The sequence below is a fragment of the Pinus tabuliformis genome, chromosome 7, assembly GCF_031772625.1.
Source record: "Pinus tabuliformis cultivar Carrire ecotype Pingquan chromosome 7, CPIR1, whole genome shotgun sequence".
Taxonomy (NCBI): domain Eukaryota; kingdom Viridiplantae; phylum Streptophyta; class Pinopsida; order Pinales; family Pinaceae; genus Pinus; species Pinus tabuliformis.
Genome location: NC_142293.1, coordinates 207696583 through 207710094, shown reverse-complemented (window position 1 = coordinate 207710094; position 13512 = coordinate 207696583).

Below are 13512 nucleotides of genomic sequence, written 5' to 3'. Positions count from 1 at the left end.
TCGGGAAGCAGAAATGAAGACCCTGGATCTAGTTTCCACCATCCAGGCTGCGAGGAGTTTTGTATTCATTATCTAAGTAGACTAATCATAAACAGATGGTTGCGCCCATACTGTGTCTATAAAAGTCGATGATTATGATGTACTACAAGATCATTCCTGTATCAGAGTAGTTAGTCAGTTAGTTAAAGTTTTGATCTGAGTATGGGAATGCCTACCTCAGTGATGATATAATCTTATACATGTATTTTGTGTTGAAAATTGCAGGTTCTGACCAGGCTCTCCACGGGATAATCCTTGAAATGATAAAGCACTTCACCCTTCCTAGATATTACAAACCCTAATCTATTCCAGGCTTCGCACTTTAGGGGGCAATCTGTTACACTAAAAAATGTCACCATGACTATTTACAGTTAGTATGGCTCAATCAACGGTCATGCTACCCTCTTAGGCAAGTCTTATGCCTCTGCTCTCCATGTCAAACTCCAAAAAAGAGAGAAAGTCTTGTATAAATGTATCTATCTCTGGGGACGCAGGTTCTCTCAACCTTACCTGCGGGGACGCTCCAAATGTTCACAAAAGCTGCGTCCAAAGACACTCTGTATGTAAAGGGACAGGTGCGTCCCCCTGGAAAGGTTAGAATGCGCAAGTTTCATCTTTAAAAAGTTACTTGTGGTCATTTCTAGAGCATTCTAGAAGGTTGTTCGACGTGTATTGGGCGCCTCCAGATGGTTCATGCACTCCTATCAAAGAGGAACTTATCCCATCAATAAGGGAGCTATCCCACCCAAAGAGGGGATTATCCCATTGATGGTCGACCTGATTAACCTCCTCTTGAGCACTATAAATACAGGCATTGGGCCAAAAGGAGGAGAGGTTGAAAGCTATACATTTCTAAGGGTAAATGCTACAGGAATTAGGACTCCCATTTAGAAGCTTGTGAGGAGAGATTGCCATCTTTGCTTGTTCTATTTGGAAGTGGGTGAGCTTTGTCAAAGTAGAGGAAGACTCTTGTGGACCCTGGAAGGAGCTTGCACAACACCAAGGCTCAGGTTGTAATGGTTCCTTTTGATTACCTTTAATGCAAATTGGTCCATTGTTCTCAATAACTTGTTGTTTATGGGTTATTTCATGTACTCCTTGGTCTATATGTTGAATATGCTTTGTTTTATGTTATAATCAGGTGCTATTTAATTGTTTGACTGTTGGTGATTGCAGGTTTTGGAGAAAAGGAGGAACTCATCCAGATCAACAAAGCTTGGACTTCTACAACAGCGTTTGGACAAAGGTAAGAACGAAACACTTGATTTCTCATATCATAATGCATGTTTAGAGAAGGATAGCTCTAGTTTGTTTTGTTTGTCATTAGAATGTCTTAGACTTCTAGGAAGGTCGGTTGTGTCCGCACTTTTGACTGATATGTACCTCGCTTTGCATCATTATGCTGGGGGCATGCGAACTTTTTAGAGCACAGTTCCTTGTCTTGTGTCAAGCTCGTTAAAAAATGAATCAAGGTTTTTAGAGTAGAGTTTTTGTTAGATAGATTGTAGAGAGTAGTTATGAGCATAGTTCCTTATCTTGTGTCAAGCTCGTTTAAAAAATGAAACAAGGGTTTTGAGGATAGTTCTTTTCCTGTGTCAACCTCACTAAAAAAAATGAAACAACTCCTACAAGTCTTTCCATGATCTTGAAAGTAAAGCTTCATTCCATCCACCTCATTGAATGCAATGAAGCTTGGGGGGCATGTACCTCGTTTTGCGTCATTATGCTGGGGGCATGTGAACTTATAACAAGCATAGTTTTTCGTTTCAAGCTTGCGTAAACATGAAACTGGATCCGAGCATAGTTCTTTTCCTGTGTCAAGCTCGTTAAAAAATGAAACAAATCCTCCTCTAATTGAGTCGAGAGTTTGACTAGATCTCATGTTAAGTGGTATATTTAGGTTAGTTATTTCAGTGTTTTGCATAGTTTTCTTACAGTTTTAGGTCAAGTCTTTCAATGATCTCGTAACTCAGCCTTCATTTCATCCAGCTAGTTGAATAAAATGAAGCTAGGGGGGCATGCACTCTAACAGTTATGCTTAGGGGGCATCAAGCACAGTTTTATCTCTGTTTCAAGCTTGTGTAAAAATGAAACTACTTTGAAGCATAGTTTTTCTCTGTTTCAAGCTTTTGTAAAAATCAAACCTATCTCGAGTCAATTTCAGTTATTTTCAAGACTCGTTAAACTCATGAAAATCCCGAGATTATTTTGCTATCTTTCATTCTCGTAAAACAAATGAAAATGCCGAGTTCTTTCCGTCTTTTCCTGCTCATAAATTAAATTGAAAGTCGGCCATATGAGTACATTTTTATCATTTTTTCGGACTCGTTAAAATTTACGAAAAAGTGAAACCTTGGAGTTCTCTTTTAAGCCCTTTTCAGACTCTCAAAACATGAAAAGATTGCCGAGTTTTTCTTTTAAACTCGTTAAAACGGAATTAAAATACGGTCCCCTTATAGCTTTTTTCTGACCGTAAAAACAGGAAAAGATTGCCGGGTTTTTGTCATTTCAAACTCGATACTGGAAATAAAACGACGTGTCCTTGATCGCTTTTTACTTTTCAGGTCAGAGGCACTAATCATGAAAGTACTCCTTGGTCGCAAGACTAAGCGGTTCCCCCAGGTATTATTTTATACTTTTTTGGGCTTGAGGGACACAAATCTACGAAAAAGTTCAACTTGGAGTCTTCTTAAGTTTTTCAGACTCTCTAAAATTGAAAAACGCCGAGTTTCTCCTATACTGGGCTCGTTAAAATTTCACAGTAAAGGACCTGTTCAATTACAAACAGGAACGAACCACTCCTTCCTAGGGTTCGAATCAAAACTAGGTTGGACTCATCCGAAGGATGAGCTTATAATCAAGCATATGTTATCCTCCTCAAGCTTGTTAAAAATAAAGAGGTACTTGCCAGAAATGGTGGGGGAAAAGAGAGAAGAATGAGCCTATTTGTTATCCTTTGTCTCAGAAGAAACCTTATTACCACTCTTGAACACGACACTTTTCATTCACCTGGGTTGGGAAATCCTTTGCCTCACAGTTGATCAAACCACATTGAAAGTCTTCAGCCGGGTTCCGGGGATTAACTTTGAGTCATTCGTTTCCAAGCCATCTGTTGTGTCATTATGTGTTCAAGAGGTCTGCAAACAAAACTTTCATCTGCAAAATACTTGTCATCCATTTGACCATCCCTGAGTCAGTCCTTACAGCAACATTTCTTCAACTTGAACAATGATTTCGTGTTGTGGGCTTGCCTGCAACGGGTCGCTTTCTATCGACATCAGCACATTATCTAGAGAGATGACTTAGAAATCGTCAGTGCCTTGAAGTCTGCATGCATCAATGGCAAGTTTCTCGCCTTTGACGTCAGTTTACATCATTGACTTTCGATCGAAGGATTCCGTGAAATGTTCGACATCAACTCATTCATTCACATCTCATGGATTGTACTGGGTACTTTGAGAACCATTGACATTACTGGTGGTCTCTCTCACACTTGTTAACAGTTTACATCATCGACTGGTAATCGAGTGGTTTCTACCATGTTCGACATCAACTCATTTATTCGCATGGCTAGAATCATACCAATTCGGGAAGCAGAAATGAAGACCCTGGATCTAGTTTCCACCATCCAGGCTGCGAGGAGTTTTGTATTCATTATCTAAGTAGACTAATCATAAACAGATGGTTGCGCCCATACTGTGTCTACAAAAGTCTATGATTATGATGTACTACAAGATCATTCCTGTATCAGAGTAGTTAGTCAGTTAGTTAAAGTTTTGATCTGAGTATGGGAATGCCTACCTCAGTGATGATATAATCTTATACATGTATTTTGTGTTGAAAATTGCAGGTTCTGACCAAGCTCTCCACGGGATAATCCTTGAAATGATAAAGCACTTCACCCTTCCTAGATATTACAAACCCTAATCTATTCCAGGCTTTGCACTTTAGGGGCCAATCTGTTACACTAAAAAATGTCACCATGACTATTTACAGTTAGTATGGCTCAATCAACGGTCATGCTACCCTCTTAGGCAAGTCTTATGCCTCTGCTCTCCATGTCAAACTCCAAAAAAGAGAGAAAGTCTTGTATAAATGTATCTATCTCTGGGGACGCAGGTTCTCTCAACCTTACCTGCGGGGACGCTCCCAATGTTCACAAAAGCTGCGTCCAAAGACACTCTGTATGTAAAGGGACAGGTGCGTCCCCCTGTAAAGGTTAGAATGCGCAAGTTTCATCTTTAAAAAGTTACTTGTGGTCATTTCTAGAGCATTCTAGAAGGTTGTTCGACGTGTATTGGGCGCCTCCAGATGGTTCATGCACTCCTATCAAAGAGGAACTTATCCCATCAATAAGGGAGCTATCCCACCCAAAGAGGGGATTATCCCATTGATGGTGGACCTGATTAACCTCCTCTTGAGCACTATAAATACAGGCATTGGGCCAGAAGGAGGAGAGGTTGAAAGCTATACATTTCTAAGGGTAAATGCTGCAGGAATTAGGACTCCCATTTAGAAGCTTGTGAGGAGAGATTGCCATCTTTGCTTGTTCTATTTGGAAGTGGGTGAGCTTTGTCAAAGTAGAGGAAGACTCTTGTGGACCCTGGAAGGAGCTTGCACAACACCAAGGCTCAGTTTGTAATGGTTCCTTTTGATTACCTTTAATGCAAATTGGTCCATTCTTCTCAATAACTTGTTGTTGATGGGTTATTTCATGTACTCCTTGGTCTATATGTTGAATATGCTTTGTTTTATGTTATAATCAGGTGCTATTTAATTGTTTGACTGTTGGTGATTGCAGGTTTTGGAGAAAAGGAGGAACTCATCCAGATCAACAAAGCTTGGACTTCTACAACAGCGTTTGGACAAAGGTAAGAACGAAACACTTGATTTCTCATATCATAATGCATGTTTAGAGAAGGATAGCTCCAGTTTGTTTTGTTTGTCATTAGAATGTCTTAGACTTCTAGGAAGGTCGGTTGTGTCCGCACTTTTGACTAATTCCGTGTGACAGGTGGGTTCTCAACGCAGGAAACAAAGGGGGTGATTATTCCGTTTAAAATAAATTTTAATGACGCTTAGACACAACTTGCTTTTTCAATTTTAAAGAGTCAAGAAAAAGCTAAAGATGACTCTAGTCTCCTTCGATGTTTTAACAAGCCCGAAGTGACAAATGCTCGGATGGACTTTTTCCGTTATAGAGTCTGAAAAAGGCCAAAAGGAACTGCTCTGGAGTTCTAGGTAGAGGGTGTGCCAAACTTTTCGCAAAACCGCAGAATACTTTTTAAGGTACGGGCGGTCAATCTTCCCGAATGCTGTGTTTAGTGCATTGCGATCAGTAGGGCGGCCGACACGGCTTCCTATGGATAAAGGCTTTATTCCTATAGGGGTCTCCCAATATATACGCGACGGTACGTGGGAGCACAATCTGTACTGGTACTTATCGTCTCTCAGGAGGAATCACCCAACCATCAGTGAGGCGACCAGTGACCAGGTTTTACGACGTCGGAACACGTCTCTAGCCTAGACCTCTATGTTGTGCGTTATGTTACAAAGCGTTGTTAAGTTCATTCAATTTATTTTAGGTTGATCTTTCTTAGAAGTTTGCCTTTTTGGATCACCACGAGATGTATGGTACAACTCCTAAATGCAGTCTAAAGATGATAAGCAAGCTTTTTATATATTTTCGACAATGAAAATCCTAGCTACAAGGGGAAAAGAAAGACACCATCTTTTCTCAAAGAGCATAGAGCACATAGTAATGCACTTTTTCCTAAATCAACATACAAGCTGTCAAAATGCAGATGCACAAATGCATGTATTTGTTTTCTCTTTCTTAATATTGACGTTCTAGAAAGAAAGTTGTTGTATAAATTTGAATTCGATTTCAAGTGAAAACATAAACATGTTCCTTTTTCAAAATCAAAAGACGATTACGATACCTTATGATTTACTTGTTTCGACACTAGAAATGCATAAATTCAAACCAAACAAAAAAAGTAAAAGCTAAATCAACTGTGAACAGCAAACAAACTCACTCCTAAGATCAAAAGGACACTTATGACAGGTCAAGATCTGAGGGCGACAGTATGACTAGTTTACTCTTGTAATGGGAAACTGCAAATGACGTAACAAACACACAAAGAACAAATACAGTTTCTTTATACAACTGAGGCGGAATTGAGGCAAAGAAAAGGAGTTTCAGATAGGTACACTGACTGATAACAGGCTGCAAAAAACAGAGATAAAACTGAGCAAAAGGAAGCAGGGAACCACAGCTGCACAAGGCAAATACTGATCAGCGCACTCCCAACACAGAGGTTTTGACATTCAGCGCAGGTAGCCTTCACGGGACCTACGTTGAAATGTAGAACCTCTTCACAGAGTCTGCGCTGAAGCAGAAACGAGAGTTGTTTCTGGGTTCTGGGTTACGGTTTGCAGTTAAATCCACAGTTTTTGGCCGGATAAAAGCTATCAATTAGGTACAATCAAAGGGATGATTTAAAGGAGGACTAAGATCTATCACAAAGGGCTGTTAGAGCACTTGTGGATCAGCTTTTCAGATCATAAACACGCCCAGTGAATGGACTAGAGTAGTTGCTCTCTACTTTGCATTTGAAAATGGCAAATGCAGTTCGATTCGGCACTCTTTGAGTTTATGAAATGAATAGCAAAAACACAAATAAACTAACAAGATACTCTCCCCAGCGGAGTCGCCAATTTGTTGTTGGGAAAAGTATCCAATACGGAATGCCCCTATCCCACTCTAAGGTGTGATAGTGCCTTAGCAACAAACAAGGAAAACTATTTGAGTGTTCTTCTTTATGAAATGCAAATGGAGAAGAAGGATGCAACTAACTAGTGTCTTCTGCTAGTTTGCTGATCCAATCTCTCTCTTTTTTTCGCTTCACGCTACCTGCTCCTTCACTGGTCCAGCTTCGTCAAGGTCCTGCAAGATCACAATAGAGGAAAACTATAAAAAGCATAGATTCACATTCATAACTAGTTTAGGATTAGAATAAACTAAATATGCAAATATAACAAAACATCATTGATATACAAGCATATAGGAGAAACTCAAATGGTTTTATTGATGAAGTAACAAAGTTCGGGAAGAGATACAACCAAGTGAGGCCCAATCCAGCATCACCTTCCCAGCAAAAGGAATCCCTTCTTCACCTCCTTCAAAGCAAATCACCCAATAGTTCTAATCTCAAACCAACAGCAATTCTCTGCAAAGTACAAAATTCCAGCCTCCTGAACCTCTGGGTGAGAGATCCATATATAGATGTGAGCAGAGAGGATGAGTCAGCTCATGTTTTGACTTGTGGCTTCTCTCTATCAGTTCTTGCTTCCACTTGGAGGTTGAGAACCTCTTACTCATCACTAGTCGAATTCATTGAGGCAAGTGGCGTTGAGGAAGATTCTGGAAGCTTCCAGTGCTTGGACACCTCGTTGAATGAGCTTGCCATTTGTCATTTCTCGCTCAGTGCACCCTGTTAGTGTTTCTACCTGCGTTGCAGTGCACCTAGCCAGTGTAAACTCTACATTTCAGCGCAGACAGCTAGTGGAGCTCTTGAATTGATCCTGAATTGACTGTTTCTGAGTGGTTTTTGGTGGAGAACTTCTGGGAGAAGTTGTCTTTGGTTGACCTTGTTCCTTTAAGGGTAGGAACAACTCATTTAGGGACTTTGGATCCCTTGGATTATGGACATTTCATGCTCAATGTTGTAAGGCACAAAATTGTCTATAACGTTTGGGCGTATCGAACCTCAGTAAAAACGTCAACTGGTTTCACTCCTTTCCAACTAGTTTATGGTCTGGAAGCTGTGTTACCCATTGAATGCGAAATCCCGTCATTGCAAATGGCCATTGAATTACTTCCAACCACTTCCGAAGAGGAAAGACGTTTGTTATACTTGGCTCAGCTAGATGAGAATCGACGTGATGTTGCATTAGCGATCAAAACTCATGCCAAACGTATTAAAGCTCAGTATGATCGAAATGTTACCCCTCGAAATTTTTCGGAAGGAGACCTAGTCTTATTGTACGATCAAGCAAATGATAAATTAGGCGCTGGAAAATTCGTACCTATGTGGCATGGTCCTTATATTGTCAAGTGAAAGCTGGCAAAAGGGGCCTATGAATTGGTAAGCTTTGACGGGGTTTCTTTAGGTAAACCCAGAAATGGTCTTTACCTGAAGAGGTATTATGCTTAAAAATGGGTGTGGAGAATTTTAGTTAGGTTAGTTTTTCTTTCTAGCTGGTGTGTTTTAGATTAAAAAGTGTGCTTAGCTTAGAGAGTGTTTTTTGTCAGTATTCCTGCTTATCTTGGTTTTACTCTTGATATTGCAGATGTCGACGCCTCTCCAAACATACATTGGTTTCGCTGATGGTGCTTGTCGTAATACACGGAATATTTCTTCCGCAGTGTGGGTTATCTATTCGCCCTCTGACGAGTTGGTATCTATGCATGGGGTAAGCCTCGGTCAAACAACGAACAACATTGCCAAGTATAGTGCAGTGATTGAGTTATTATCTAAATCTATTTCATTTGGGATTCGGAGTTTGATAGTGAGGTTAGATTCTGAACTCGTTGTATTACAACTTAATAGAGTATATGCCATTAGAAATCTAGTGTTATTGAGATTATTATTGAGAGTGCGTCTCTTGGAACGTGAATTTGATTATATTGAATATCAGCATATTCCAAGATATTTAAATACATTAGCAGATGCAATTGCTTCTCGAATGTTAACTAGACATTTGCAATAATCATACAAGTAAATTTAAAAACATTCCATAACATGTCTTACAAGATAAGCCAGTAATAGTGATATAGTATAACATAGGAGTGTGTCAAAATATACATCGTCTTCAATCATAGGTTGAAAAACACCTTATGATCGGCAAAAATGATAGTACAAAAAGCAAAAAATGTCATATGTGTCTACAACAGGTGATCATCCTATCACTGGTGATGATCTCGATAAGAAACCACTGTACAGGCCACCTTACAAAGGAACCTCCTGAAAGGTCCTGGGACCCCAATCACATAGCGTTGTAGTCTAAGAGGAATGTCATTTATGCCGGTCTCTGGAATGTCTCATGTCAAACAATCTAGATGGCTCTCCAATTCGGCCAAGGTCTCTGCTGATTCGTCCTGTGGGGCTGGTGCTGCTGTAGCTGGTTGTTCCCTCTCATAGGGCCAGAGAGCGGCTGGTTGCCGTGGACCTACATCTGCATTTGAAACTTTTACTATCAATTTTGGGACAAGATAAAAACAAAAAAAAAACAAAAAAAAATAGAAAAATGTTGAAAATGATTTTACCTGAGTCATCCCATTTCTCTCCTAATGGAAGAGCCATGTCTGGGTCACCACGAAAATCTACCCCAGCATAAGGAAAGTCCTAAATAGCAAAAACTTGGTTTTCCAACCAATGGAAATACTTAGGAGTGAATCGAACGACCTCTGTCCCCTCCTCAGGATGACGGGCCATAACTGCAACCCATCGCATCAGTTTGGGCTCTCGAAGAAGTCCAGCTCCAACAGTGAGGTGCTCTGGGAACAAAATTGGAACCCTCTCCAGACCAAAGCTCACGACTAAAGCACCATATCCAAAGGTCTTCAGTTTTCCGTTCTTGGCTCTAGTCAGTTGGCTTTTTATATTAGCCAACACAGCATCGCACCAGTTGAAGATGGTGCCTCGAAAGCAGTCAACTGCCATCCGCATTTGGGATCCAGTGGCTATATGTAGTGTTGTGCTCCCATAGAGTCTGGTAACAGTAAACGCAATCACTTTCAATTCAGGAAGGGATATGGTTTTGATATTTGTCCCTTTGTCTCTAGTCTGGGTGTTGCAAAACTCTAGCCGGAGGCTATCGGCAGACTGGCCACCTGGCCTAGTCCCGAATAGAGTCAAGTGTTCACCTCTCTTAGGCAAACCAGTCAAAAATTAAATGTCTTCCGGCTCCATTTCGAGCTGGTGACCACCAATGAAGAAGCACTGGTCCTGTATGCTCCACCTGTCTACCAGCCACTGCAAAACGTCCACCTGGGCCCTCATGCCAGGTATGGCCCAAAATTTGTATAAGCCGCATGCCTTCAATGCATCAATTGAAGGTTGATGATTTATCGCGGTGAGATCTACATCCTCATGCTCTATTTCTCGCCAATCAAGCATGATGTATACTCTACATTCAACAAAAAAGGCGAATTAGAATATCTAAAAGCAAAGTTTTTGGGTGAATTTTGAGAAATTTAGCTTTAAAAACCCTTGCTGCGGGGACCGCACCCTCTCTGTTAGAGACAGTGCGTGGGTCCACACCTTGCCTTCACGGCAGGTACGGACCCCTGACTTTTTTCCCATTACGAAAAAGTCGGGGTCCACAGGTTACCTGTGTTATGCCTGCGAGCCCCCGCGCACAGGTTTCTAACCTAAGAATCCCTTAAAAAATGAAATTAAAACCTAAAAACAAATTTGAAACAGATGAAATGAAAGAGTAGGATGATGTGGATTACCTAGATGAGACGACGTTCTATTCCAACGAATGGATTTTCCGCAATCTTCACAGGAAGTTTCTGACCAAAAGCTCTATTTTCTCACCCAAAACTCAAACAATAAAAATGAATTTACAAAAGCCCTTTTTATAGGTTTTTTGTATAAATGGGTTTTTAATTTGTTTATTTTTCACTTTAAAGAGGTAAATTTTGCAGAGTTTTTATCCATTTTAAATAGGTATGAGTAATGTTTGATTTTTTGTTGAGGAATACGAATTTTTCAGGCGAAATCAGTCATTTTCAACGAAAAACATTAGAGTCACCTTTAAGCTCTTTTCTGACTCCTAAAACATGAAAAGATTGCCGAGTTTTTCTTTTTAAGCTCGTTAAAACGGAACTAAAAAGACAGTCCACTTACAGCTCTTTTCTGACCGTAAAAACATGAAAAGATTGTCGGATTTTTGTCGTTTCAAATTCAATATTGGTTATAAAACGACGTGTCATTGATCGCTTTTTTACTTTTTTGGATCAGAGGCACTAATTATGAAAAGTACTCCTTGGTCGTAATGATCAAGCGGTTCTCTCAAGTATTATTTTATACTTTTTCGAGCTTGGGAGACAAATTTACGAAAAAGGACAACCATGGAGTTTTCTTAAGTTTTTTCAGACGCTCTAAAATTGAAAAACGCCGAGTTTCTCCTATACTGGACTCGTTAAAATTTATCAGTAAATGACCTGTTCAATTACAAACAGGAACGGACCACTCATTCTTAGGGTTCGAATTTAAACTAAGTTGGACTCATCCGAAGGATGAGCTTATAATCAAGCAAATTTTATCCTCCTCAAGCTTGTCAAAAATGAAGAGGTGCTTGCCAGAAATGGTGGGGGAAAAGAGAGAAAACTGAGCCTGTTTGTCATACTTTGTAACCACTCTTGAACATGACACTTTTATTCACCTGGGTTGGGAAATCCTTTTCCTAACAGTTGATCAAACCATATTGAAAGTCTTCAGCCGGTTTCTGGGTATTAACTTTGGGTCAATTGTCACCAAACCATCTACTGTGTCGTTATGTGTTCAAGAGGTCAGTGAAAATAAGCCATTCATCTGCAAAATATATGTCATCCATCTTGACCATCCCTGAGTCAGTCCTTGCAACTAAATTTCTTCAAACTTGATCTATGATTTTGTGTTGTGGGCTTGCCTATGACGGATCGCTTTCTATCAACTTCAGCTCATTATCTAGAAAGATGATCTAGAAATCGTCAGTACCTTGGGATCTACATGCCTCAATGGTAAGTTTCTCACCTTCGACGATAGGTTGCATCATTGACCTTCGATTAAAGGATTTCGTGACATGTTCGACATCAACACATCTATTCACATTTCATGGATTGTACTGAGTACTTTGAGAGCCATTGACATTACTGGTGGTTTCTCTCACACTTGTTAACAGTTTACATCATTGACTGGTAATCAAGTGGTTTCTACCATGTTCGACTTCGACACATTCATTCGCATGGTTAGAATCGTACTATTTCGGGAAGTAGAAATGAAGACCCTGGATCTAGTTCCACCATCCAGGTTGCGAGGAATTTTGTATTCATTATACAGTGGACTATTCGTAAACAGATGGTTGCGTCCATACTATGTCTACATGTGTCTATACTTGTGATGTATTACAAGATCATTCCTATATCAGAGCAGTAGTTAGTTTTCTAGTCAGTTTTGATCTGAGTATGGGAATGCCCACCTCAGCGATGATATGATCTCATATATATATATTTTGCATTGAATGTTTTTACAGGTTCCAACCAAGCTCTCCACAAGATGATCCTCGAAATGATAAAGTACTTCACTCTTCCTAGATAATAAATGAAATCCTCATCTACTACAGACTTCGCACTTTAGGGGGCAATATGTTACACAAAATATTGTCACCATGACTATTTGCAATCAGTATGGTTCTATCATCATTCATACTGTCCTCCTAAGCAAGTCTCAAACCTCAGCTCTTCATGTCAAGCTTTGAAAATGAGAGAAAGACTTTAAAAATCATTAAATCTCTGGTTCCGCACTTTCTCTCACTATTACCTATGGTCCTGCACCCCCTGTTCATATTACCTGCGGACCTGCCCGCTCTGTCTCTAAAGGAGTGGGTGCGGACCCCTATGAAAGTAAAAAAGGTACAAGTTTATTCTAAAAATCTCACTTTGGGTTAATTCTAGATGATTCTAGAAGGAATTTTGATGTGGATGGTTCGCTCTTAGGTGGTTCATGCATCCCAAAAGAGAAGGATCTAATCCCTTGATGAGAGGAGCTATCCCTTTGAAGGAGGACCTAGTAACTTCCCTCCATTGCACTATAAATTAAGGCATTGGTCTGGTTGCTAAGGAGGTTAGAAGCTGAACATTTTTTAGGGTAAATGCTAGTGGAATTGAGACTTCCTAGTTAAGCTTGAGAGGAGAGATCACATACCTTTTGGCTTCATTGGAAAGATAGTGAAACTTGTCAAAGTAGAGGAGACTTCTTGCTGGACCCTGGGAGGAGCTTGTACAGCATCAAGGCACAAGTTGTAAAGTTCTTCTTTGATTTGAATTAATACAATCAGATTCATTTTTCTCAACAAATTGTCTTATGTGATTTGTTTCATGAATTCCTTGATCATAATGATAAGTATGCTTTATTATATTGGCTTTTCAGGTGCTATTTAATGTGTGTGCTTATTTGTGTTTGCAGATTCTCTACAAGGGAGCTCATTTGGATCAACGGAGCAAGGCTTCCACAAACTTGCATTGGACCCAAGGTAGGCCTAAAACACTTGTTTTCCTTTGTTTATAAATTGCATACTTAGAGAAAGATAGGATTTGATTGGCTTGCTTGTCACTAGATATCATTAGATACTAGGGAGGTCGGTCTTGTCCGCAAGAACGACTCATTCCTTGTGACAAAACCCACAGTCATAACCGCAGTC